At 31.8% G+C, this 11,477-nt stretch overlaps 1 protein-coding gene across 2 annotated transcripts in view; it reads right to left on the bottom strand.

The window, feature by feature from the left end:
• Positions 1 to 7,125: 7,125 nt before the first annotated feature.
• Positions 7,126 to 11,477, bottom strand: part of LOC102587608 (pentatricopeptide repeat-containing protein At5g40400) — a 13,838-nt gene continuing 9,486 nt past the window's right edge. The window contains exon 5 of one of the 2 annotated variants that reach the window (XR_001473877.1): positions 7,126 to 7,240. The gene's annotated coding sequence lies outside the window, so the exon portion shown is untranslated. Of the gene's footprint in view, positions 7,241 to 7,641; positions 8,283 to 11,477 lie in introns of those variants that run through there. The other variant, XR_001473878.1, reaches the window with a different exon arrangement.

Below are 11,477 nucleotides of genomic sequence, written 5' to 3'. Positions count from 1 at the left end.
TAAGAGAGCAATGGATGGATATTTATTGCTGAATAAATAAAGCTAAGGGTGTTATATAAGTAAATATTTAAAAGAGAATAATAATGGAATATGTACTAAATGTAATATATGAGTTTTAAGTATATAGTGACGTCGAAAGAGTACGAACAAGCTTTATAATAATAGGTTAATGATGTAAAGAAAAAAGTTTGGTGAAATTCTAAAACACCAACTTTACCTTTCACGTCTATCTGCACTTTACTTTTATTTGGACTGTACTAAGAAATTTTGATTTTAAATTTGTGAATTTATGATTTGGAATTAGGATTTCAAACTTTTAAACTTCTCAGGAAAATATGATTTGGAATTTCAATTTTTTTAAAAAATTTAAAATTTGATCTAAAATTTTATATTTTATATTTTAAAAAAGACCCATCATTTATTTTGCAAAAAAAAAAAGAAAATTCACGCTCGGCTTGAAAAGATTGTTCGTACCATATGTGAAAAGATTATATTAAAGAATAACTAGATACTATTATTGACTATTGTTCACTCACATTTGAAAGTTTGTAATCACAAACATTTATTTATATAAGAAATATGGAGATACATATGCAATTTATCAACGTGGAGCCTTAGGATATTCTAATATTTTGTTTATGAATTGTGTGTTCATTTGGTAAGATTGTCTAAGAATTGGAGAATTTGATAGTTCATAACTTATGGAATTTTTAAGTTTATGAAAGAAAATTGAATTCAAATTACATGTCCAAATAAAATTTCAACTTCTAATCAATTTAATTTTAAAAAATAATTTTATGTTGCATGTCCAAACGGGTTCATCATTTAAAGGGTTTCAACCCCATAAGTTAGCTCATGAGGAGAAGTTTGTCCAAGTCCATATAAAGAGACTAGTTTCCCATCTCTCTACCTACATGAGACTTCTTAACATGTAAAATAAGAATTTATCGATCAATAATAATATATTTAATACAGTTTTATGAGTAGATTAAGATAGATATCTTGACTCAAAAAGTAAAGTTATTTGGAAAAGGATCCTAGGAAAAAAGAAAAGATCACAACTATCAAGCTACAAAACAAAATGGAGCAACAAATAGCAAAAAACATTGAAAGAACTACGCAATTACTAAATACTACTACTGAATAAAGATAAGAGGATGTGAGGCTAGCCCCCTATTCATTCCACGTGATTACACTTAGCTACCTATTAACCTTTTACCTTAATCTTCCACTTCCATACCTTTCTATTTGGAGTCATGTGATATGAATTTATCCAAACTCAATAAATAAGCACTTTTGCAAAGTTCACCTTCCCACCGTGGCTCAAACTTTCTACACATGTTGTAAATTTATTACAAATAATTAATTTCAAATCCAGTAAATCAACTAGCTGGAGTAGAATACCAAACCATCTTAGCGAAAAATTACAGAGATATATGATTAAAATTATATTTCTGTAACAAGTGTTATAATCCTTTTGATTTCTTTATATTTTTAATCTTTTTTTTTTTTTAATTCCATCACTATATGTACTATAACATTTACCTAGCTGCTTTTACATATATAGCCTGTAAGTTGAACCTAATAGAAAGACACTGCAAACTCTTTTCTTGTTTGAAACCATGTCAATGTCTACATAAATATTGTATATGTTTTTACTAGTACCTCGAGAATGTCAAAAGAAAAAGAAACCGTGTTAATGTCTAGATCATAGTTAATTTTCCTTGTCCTTGATTGTGACATTAGTTTATTTTCAATAAACACTCCAAATTAGAATTGAGTTTTTGTATTTAGTGACAACTAAATTAATGTTGTTATATCCAGAATCGCTAAAGTCTTTAAATAATTATGTCATATAATTATTGTTCAATATAATATAGTGACAATTATATTATTATCCTTAAATTCTTTATTTGTTGTAGTGTGACAATCCTTTAATTTACTCTCATTAGTAACTTCCCTTTTTTACCACAAAAAAATGTGGTGTAGTGGATGAGGTTGCTCCTTCCTTAACCAAAGGTCTTGAGTTCGAGTCCTGGATATAAAAAGCTTCTTGGTAGGGAGTGTTTCCCTCGAATGGGACCCTATGCGGCGTGAATTCGGAATATTCAGACACCAAGTGGAAAACAGAAAAAATTTCCCTTTTTGAGCAAATATATGCTTCATAGTTAGCCAAGTCTGTATTGTTTTTTAGACTTAGGTTCTAGGTTTTACAGTAGTGATTGCAAAGCACCAAAAAGGCCTCTTGCATGATCTTCACTAGTACTTTCCTTTTTCATCAAAACTTTGTTAAATTTAGCAGTCTTTCAAACAGGGTTTGTCTTGCTCTTTCTTAGTTTTTTTTTTTTTTTTTGGTTTTTCATCCGGTGTTCGATATCCACATTGGAGTCCAATTAAATTTGAGACGTCTAGTTAAAGATAAATGAGTATTTATCACTCCGCCACAATTCTTGTTGGCATTTCTATGGTTTTCTGCTTTGTTAGTAATTACAAAATAAAATAAATTATTATTATTATTATTATTTGGTTAGTATAATATGAGAACCATTGTCAAATTGAATGTTGTGTAAAGTTTTGTCAGTTAATTGGCCTCTTCAACGACAGTGGCTTTATTGTAGCCGTAGCTACCTCCATATATCAAATTTATTGGACCCACAAATTAAACTTCAATTCATAAGACACCTTTTCCATGTTAATATGCATCAAAATATTGCCATACTACTCCACAAGTTTACGTTTATTATACCTAAAATTTATACAAAAAAGAAAAAAAACATTCAATTTTTCAAATTTTTAATGTCGATAAAAAACCATACATATACATATATGATATATGCATGTATGTATATAACAAGCATATTAATGATAAATCCTCAAATGCCCCTCCCTTGGATTTCCCAACGATGCGTATGTCTTTCTGACCCTTCCTCCATCATGAGTGTCATATATATGTACACCTTCTCTAAGGGACACAACATCCCCGTGGAGATTCGCCCCACCACCTCAAGTTGTGATGCCATATTTGTTCGTGGATCACATGTTATATTTGTCCTCTTAGCGTCATATTAACTCGTGAATCGTGATCAAGGATTCTTTAGCATGCGTTAGGATCCGATTCTTCCACGATTACATTTCTTTTTTGTTGCAAACATTAACATGAATAAAGTTTCTTAATCTTATTTAATGAAAAGAAAGAAAATTAAATGACATACATTAATTCTATTTGTGAAACATTCTCTTAATCCATTTATTTAGATCCTGCTCCAGGAATCAAACATACAGTGTCTTGAATGACCAGATCAGATTTAATTAATTTATTCTTATTAAAATCCAAAAAGATATTTTGTCTTGTCAAAACATCATTGATAGTTCAAAATAGAATATATAACTAGAAAAAGAAGTTTTTGCTTTCAATTTATCTCTGCAATAGTTTTAAGTGTTTTTTTTTTCTCTCTATAAAGGCAAACAATATAGTAATAAAAACAATAATTCTTTTCTCTGAATGAGAGTTATCACTGCTCAATAACAAAGTTACTATAAGTATTAATTTATTTATCTCCTAAATATAGAGTGGACCAAACTTGTTGCAGGCCTAATGCATGCAAAATTGACACCAAACTTTAATTTGTTATATATACTGTATATTGTCTTAATTTTTATATCTATATATTATGACAATATTAATGTATGTACTTTAGTGATTCAATTTTGGTATATAAATTTCTTTTCTTTTTGGCTTAATACATTGATAATTCCTTAATTTTGTAACTATATTTTACTTAGTTTGCTTGAATTAAGACATGTTGTAATGGAGCACTTGAACAGATAATAAAGTAGTTAGTTCTATTAGACAATTTCAGCTCAACTTTTAGAAAAAAACTTATATCTATTCTCAACCATCCATTACGTAGATAAATTAATTACATATAATATGTTACAACTTGCACACATCAACATCAATTGAAATATGTCTTGAGAGTTGAGGATTTATAGTTTATTAATGCTAATGCATATAATTAAAAAAAATGATATATTCAGATACTCAATCATAAGTCATAACAAATCATGGTCAAAGTATAATTTACCACCAAATTGTAAAAAATGTGAATTGAGATAAAAAGTTAGTGATGTTTTTTTTGTTTCCCACTCGGTGTTCGGAGCCCACAATGGAGCTCTGATTAAATTCAAATTGCGTTTTGCAGGGTCCATTCTGGGGTGGCGCTCCCAACAGGATTTTCTTCATACCCAAGGCTCAAACCTGAGACCCTTAGTTAAGAGTGAAACAGAACCCACTGCACCACAACCCATGGTAAAAAGTTAGTGATGTTATGACTCTTGTACTCTGAATTTCCTTAGCAGAGCACTCTAATATTTTTCTTTCGACAAGCTTTAATGGTCTAAACCTACCCTTTCATATTTGATTCTTTTTTTTGTGCTGCATGCAGGCATTACCCCATTTAAGCCAATACACAGTCTTTCATCCTTAGGGAATTTACTTGAAAAATTACATTTTTGTCCTTCAAATGGTCGGTCTTTAATTTTTGCCCTTAACAATCAAACTTATACACTCTTGGGGACGCGAACATAACTTCTTAAATATTATGAGCGGAAAAAGTTATTTGCTTGAGGAGCAAAAATTAAAGATCAATACATACTACATTAAAAAAAATCTTTAGCGGCAATTAATTAATGACAATAGCTTAATTGCCACTAAATATGTACTTTTAGCGGCAATTAGCACTGTTTGTATATGTGCCTGAAGCCTTTAGCGGCATTGGATCCAATGACAATTAACAAATGCCAGTAAAAGCTTTAACACTTTTTTTAATGTACATATGTACTATTGCCGCTAAAAGGTGTTTTGTTGTAGTGACTAGGGGTAAAAGTTAATGACCCGAATTACTCAGACAAAGGCTTCTAAGCTCTAAATTATTTTGAAATTATAGTCTTGAAATTATAATCTATGGACTAATTTATCCCACCTGAAAAATAGGATAAAATAATTTCAAGCTGAATATGATAAGGTGAGATATCTCAAAATTGTGTCTGAAATTAGATTAAATTAAATTTATGTTGCATTTAGTAGACGGTATAAATTTATCTATCAAAAGCAATATAAATTTTATCCAAGCTAAATCTTATGTTCCACCTTATCCTGCCTATCAAACATACCTTATTATTGTATACATAATAAATATAATACTGAGGGGGACAGTGAAAAAAGAATTTATAATTATCGTCAATTAATATCAAATTCATTTTAAAAAAAAGGTAAATAAATTATGTTGGACAATTTTGAACACTGAATTTTTTGGTATGCAAAGCTGAACACGATGAGTTGAAGTATTCGCGGATTTATGCGAGTTTGTCCTGTACGGGTCACTTGTCATCTCTACCTCAAAATGTCGATAGGCACTTGTCAAAATGTTATCTATAAAATATAAATCATTTCCAAGATTCAAAAATTCAAACTTGAGAACAGTTCGAAATTTAAATTTAGATGTCACAACAGGTTACCTAGTCTGTTTCTTGAGCTATCATATCAAATTTGTTAGTATGAATAGTTGTTATTTTGTACCTTCAAAGGCCAATAAGACTTGGTATACAAATTATTAAAAAATATATATATTTTAAGACAAATACAAATTTGTGCTAAAGTAATTCATTTAATTGTGTAGTTTTCAGTTTTCACTTCAAATAGATTGATCTTTAATTGTATAGCGATAAAGGAAATTTTTGGTATGCAAAGCTGAGCACGACGAGTTGAAGTATTCACGGATTTATGCGAGTTAGCCACTTGTGATCCCTAGCTCAGAATGTCGATAAGCACTTGTCAAAATGTCATCTGTAAATCATTCCCAAGATTCAGAAATTCAAAGATGAAAACATTTTGAAATTTAAACTTAAAAACTACTATCATAGTACTGAATAATGTCCTCTCCCTTTTTAAATTTGTTTTCTCTAATTAAATTAACTTCAGTGACTTTATGACGTAGTATAGTAGTATTATTTTTTTTTTTGTAGAAGAATCTCAAACGCAAATTCCGGGATTATTCCCCCGCAACAAAATACAAAACATGTTCCTGGAGAATTTAAATGTCACAACAAGTTACCTAATCTATTATTTGAGCTATCATATCAAATTTGTTAGTATGAATAGTTGTTATTTTGTACCTGCAAATGCAAATAAGTCTTGCAATAGTAGTTTTAAAAAAAAATTACAAGGGAAAATGTTAATATGTGAGGGGACGTTAAGGAGGATAGAGCCAGGATATGAAGCTTATGAGTTCAAAATAAAGAATTTGATTTTTGATTTTTGTCCTTCAAATAGACTGATCTTTAATTTTTGCCCTTAATAATTGAACTTGTACCTAACAAGTAGTGACGAGTTTAAAGATGAAATATCAGGCTCATGAACCCCTGATCCCACCATAAAACTAGGTATTTTATATATGAATTTTCTCAAACATGAATGCTAAATGGTGCATGAATATTTAGTCATTCACCTGAAGGACTAGGGATCAATTGTTAGTTAATACACTTTTTTTTTAAAGGATGCACTCATTCTAGAAACGGGGAACAAGTTCTTTAACGCATGACATAACTTGAGTATTATAATGTGAAAATATCTACTTACACCCCGCGAAAAAGAATGTGAGGGAGGGAGGGATGAAGGCAGAGCCAGAGCCAAAATGTGAAGCTTATGAGTATTATATAAAAGGTAATATTCATTAATAAGACAAATTACGATTTGTGCAAAAGTAAGAAAGTACCCGACACTCTAGGTCCGCCCCTATTGATCGAGGATAGGTATAGGTATAGAGGAGTTATGAGATAGAGAAGGAAGAAAAGCAGAAAGTGAGTAGTAGTTTGTGAGATATGCAGTTAAATGCAAAGCGACAAAATTTTGTAGTGTAAATAAGGTAGGAAGTAAATTAAATGTTGGAGATGGAAGAAGATGAGGGAAGAATAGTGTGATAGGGCCCCAACAAGGAAAGATCTGCAACTTGTCTCTTCAGACATTGCTTAAATTTTGCTTTCAATGCCCACACACGGCATTTCCGTGCCCTTTTATCATGCATTTTTTTTAATTCAATACCAACTTGAAATTTTTATGTTTCACCATAGACAACGACACCAACCTGGGTTGTGGTGCAGTGATGAGACTGTTTCATCCTTAATCAAAAGTATGTCTCGATTTCGAACCCTAAATATGGAGAGTATCTCCCACAAATGGATCCTGCAATGCACAATTCGAATTTAGTCGGACTTCGAATATTGGGTAGCCTGAAAGGCAGAGGAGGAGTAAATGCACTGATGGGTGAACGCATGGGAGTGCGTTCTATGACAAAATGCGGAACAAGAGAACGACACTTTACTTCTTCAATGCCAGTAAAATCAAATCACCAAAGAGATAACTACTACAGGTAAGTTCAACGGTAGAAAAGATTTGACTGCTAAGACTGATGTACTATGTAGTGTAGAAGAACTTTTACCCATTAATACTGTAGTCTAACCTGTTGTAGGAGGTAATGTGACATCCTAGTTTAGGAAAAGAGTCCTATGTCTGAAAAATACAGAAAAGATGATGGGTATATAGCCTTACACTTTAGTGACACATTTTAAAGTCGTGTGGTGCAAGTCTAGAGCAAACAATATCACTAGTCATATGGACATTGCAAATGATATCAAAATCATTCATATGTCAGTCTTGTCGATGGTCGGTCAAAGCTCAACTAAGTTTAGGCAAATCGGTAAAACCTCAGTACTAATAGTATGCGACACCCAGTGGCGAAGTCATCAAAGTTACGACTAAGGAGTGTCAAAATAAATCATGTGGAAACCAAGGAGTGTCTATATATTATATATGTATGTATACATAAAAAAATATTCTTACCTAGCTACACGGTATAATTTTTCGATAAAGGAGTGTTGAGTATATGTCACTTTGCTGCCACTGATGACACCCTAGCTTAGAATAAGAGTTCCACATTGCCAAAACACAAAAGAGATGCTCGGTATATAAGTAAGCACGCTTTTCACCCTAACAACACGTTTCAAAGAGAGCGGACAATATTACTAGGCCTCTCAATTTTCGCGTTACCAATTCATATTTTTCTAGTATCAGAAATCACCTTTCACATTAACTATCCTCGCCAACCCTTTCCAGCTCTCTCTTTCACTGTGCACGCAGTATACTTGTCTGCATGCATGCACCACTCATTAGAGCAACAACAAGAATGAAGAAGCTAGAAGGTACTTGCCAGTTGCCACAACAAACACTGAAATAACAAATAACCAAAAAATTATTTAACTGGAGTTCATTATAGAGTCATTACATATATATATATATATATATCGTTGTCATACAGAATTGATTCAGCAAACTACTCAAGTTGCTTTAGCAGACAACAAAAATGATACATCACCTAATATTATAACCTTATTTGACCTATAACCTAACATTTTTATGTTTATTGTTTGTGACAAATTGTGTCAAAACCCTTCCGCGATTTTCCAGTATCTTTTCAGTTTCCATAATTCTAAGTTTTCATAGCTAACCTAGATCTTCTGGTGCTAATCTTTCTTTGTTCCTTCGGTTCTATGTATTTCACTTAGAGGTGTATTCTATCTATCCAAATACATATGATTTAAAATGTACGATAAAGTGGACACAAAGATATAATGAAGATTTCCAACCACCACAGGTTTGCATCTGGGATGTCCCTTGAATCCATGCCAGGGCCATCTTAACCCCTAGGCCACTAAAGCAATCACTTGGGCCCCATATTTTTGGGGGCTCCCATTTTTTAAAAAAAAAATATACTTATGAATGTTATTTTAAAAAATATATATATATATGTACTATAGTGCTATGATTTCTATTTAGAAAATTGCATATGAAGTGAATATAGAACCTGAATTTCGTAAAAAATAATTTGATGAAAATATTGATAACGAAATCACAAAGTCCCTTGAAACTAGAGTTGATTACTTAAGATATATATATATAGTAGATCATGCTATCTTTTTCACTTCAAAATAGATTTGAACCAATTGAAGCATATGAAAATATTTTATGTTTCTTCTTTAGTGGTAAATTGAGATCACTAGATGATGAGAATTTAAAAACATTGTCTTAACCTTGAACTTCTTTTTTTATGACAAGGGAAACCCGCAGCCGCTACCCTTTGGGTGTGCACAGGGTAAAACCCTCGCTCCTATGCAATAGCTCGCAAATCACATATGAGAGGTAACCCACACTAGGCAAGCTTGATGCGACGAGCTCGACCCAGAAGGCAAACCCCTTGCTTTCGCTGGCAAGGGGTTTCGAACTTGAGGCCTCCAACATGAAAGTCCCAAGCCCAAACCACTGGGCCATCCCGAAAGGTTGTCTTAACCTTGAACATTAACACATAATAGTTATTCTGCTATTGATGATTTAGATTTATTTTTTGAATTGAAAGTGTTAAGAGAAATAGTACATGTAGAAGATAGTGATCTAATGAAAATGCACAATCAAATCAAAGACTTGATTCTTTTCTAAATACACATTTTGCTTATAGAATTATGTTAACAGTTTCTCTAACCGTTGCCTCAGCCAAAAGAAGTTTTTCGAAACTAAAATTTATTAAATTTTATTTAAGATCAACAATGTCTCAAGAGAGATTGAATGAATTAAGCTATATTATCAAATGAAATGGAAATAATAAAACAAATCGATTATAAAACAATAACTAATGATTTTGCAACTAAAAAATCTAGAAAGTAGATTTTAAATAAAAGTACATATGATAAAAAAAAAAAAATATTAGGGCCCCTCCCTTAAATTTCGCTTTAGGCCTCCAATCTTGTTGAGTCAGCCCTGATCCATGCTTTACCCTAGTTGGAGGGGCGAACTACAAGTATATACTATTGGATGAGGTACATGATGCATGTTAATTGCATACGATATTAAGATAGTTAGTGAATTAGCAAAGCAACAAACCATAGATGATAATTATGAGGAAGCGCCCTGGAGAGTAAGGTTTTAGGTTAAACTGAAATAAAACAAGAAATGCACGTTTCAAGTTTAATCCTCATAACGTGGGACTAAAAGGGATTCCGGTGCCTAAATGCACCCAATTCATATGTGTGAATGGCATGATAGACGATTTACTTAATTAACACACACCAAAAATAAGACGGTAAAACTGGTGAAGTATTGTGGAGTACTGTTATACAATAAGATGAATATATCAATCAAACTTGAAATGTTTAGTAGACCGGTTGTAAAACCAATAATGTTATACAGAATTCAATATTGAACCTCTAAGGCCCAACACATCTACAAGATCAGAGTCAAAAAATCCAGATATTGAGATGGATATATGAAAATACAATATCGAAGAAATATAATGACCGCATTAGACAAAGGTAATGCCTGTTATGATCTATCATTTCTAACGGACCTCACAATAAATCGGTCCATAAGTACGATATGATGATAAGTAAGTGTGACAAAAAAAAAAGTAAATCTAAAATCACATAGAAAAAATGTCTCATAAGTGTTAAAATCCTTCAAAATCAACCTAAAAGTATAACATTAGAAGTAAAAGGATCCACATGGGCGACACTAACTAATTGGAATTATCGTTTGGATTCTTCTCAGTCATGTTGAGATTGTATCTCACTCTAAGAATAATTGTTATTATATTAAGAAACATCAAACTAATCTTAAAATACATTAATTTATCATTTTTAGATCAAAATGGATGCAAATAGAACCCAATGGATATAAGTGATTCATATAAACAACCCCAATAAATTTGAAACTCAATTAATTGATTGTTACTCTTAAAATAGACTAATTTGACATCTAAAACTCAAACGGATGGAGTCAAAATTAAATGTCAGTAATCCTAACTTTACACATTAAGCATATCCCCAAATTTGAGTTTTCATACTTTTTTTAAAAAATATTTCAAAAGTTGGCGGCCGACAAGAAAAGAAGTGGTTACTACCCTTTACTCTTTTTTTAAAATTTTTTTATGAATTATGTCCAAGTGGAAGTAAAACTTAGTAGGGAAATGAAATGTTATTATATTATTAAAGGGCATATGGAGAGATGCATTAGATGGCATATACTGCAACCTGCACACAAACATAAATGAGAATGCAGGACAAATTTTAAAAACAAAGACAGTAAATATGCGGGGTCCTCCTAACTTCATTCATTTCACAATCTGCAAACTCATTTAAGATCACCACGAAATGTATGAGCTATACATTACTCCCAATTTATTCATTTTTGAATCAATAACCAATCAGCTTTAGCAAATCCAAAATGTATGTACATAAATCCACGCAGGCAAACATATTTTATATTTGGAGCTGAAATTTCGGGAGTTTTAGGGGATTGTGATACCCAATAATAAGAAGGGGGGGGGGGGGGGGGGGGGGCCTGAAAACTACTACAGTATGCCAGCCTAAAAAAC

The sequence above is a fragment of the Solanum tuberosum genome, unplaced genomic scaffold, assembly GCF_000226075.1.
Source record: "Solanum tuberosum cultivar DM 1-3 516 R44 unplaced genomic scaffold, SolTub_3.0 scf00126, whole genome shotgun sequence".
Lineage (NCBI taxonomy): Eukaryota > Viridiplantae > Streptophyta > Magnoliopsida > Solanales > Solanaceae > Solanum > Solanum tuberosum.
Note: the sequence above shows the minus strand (reverse complement) of the source record. Positions and strands in the feature narration are given on the sequence as shown.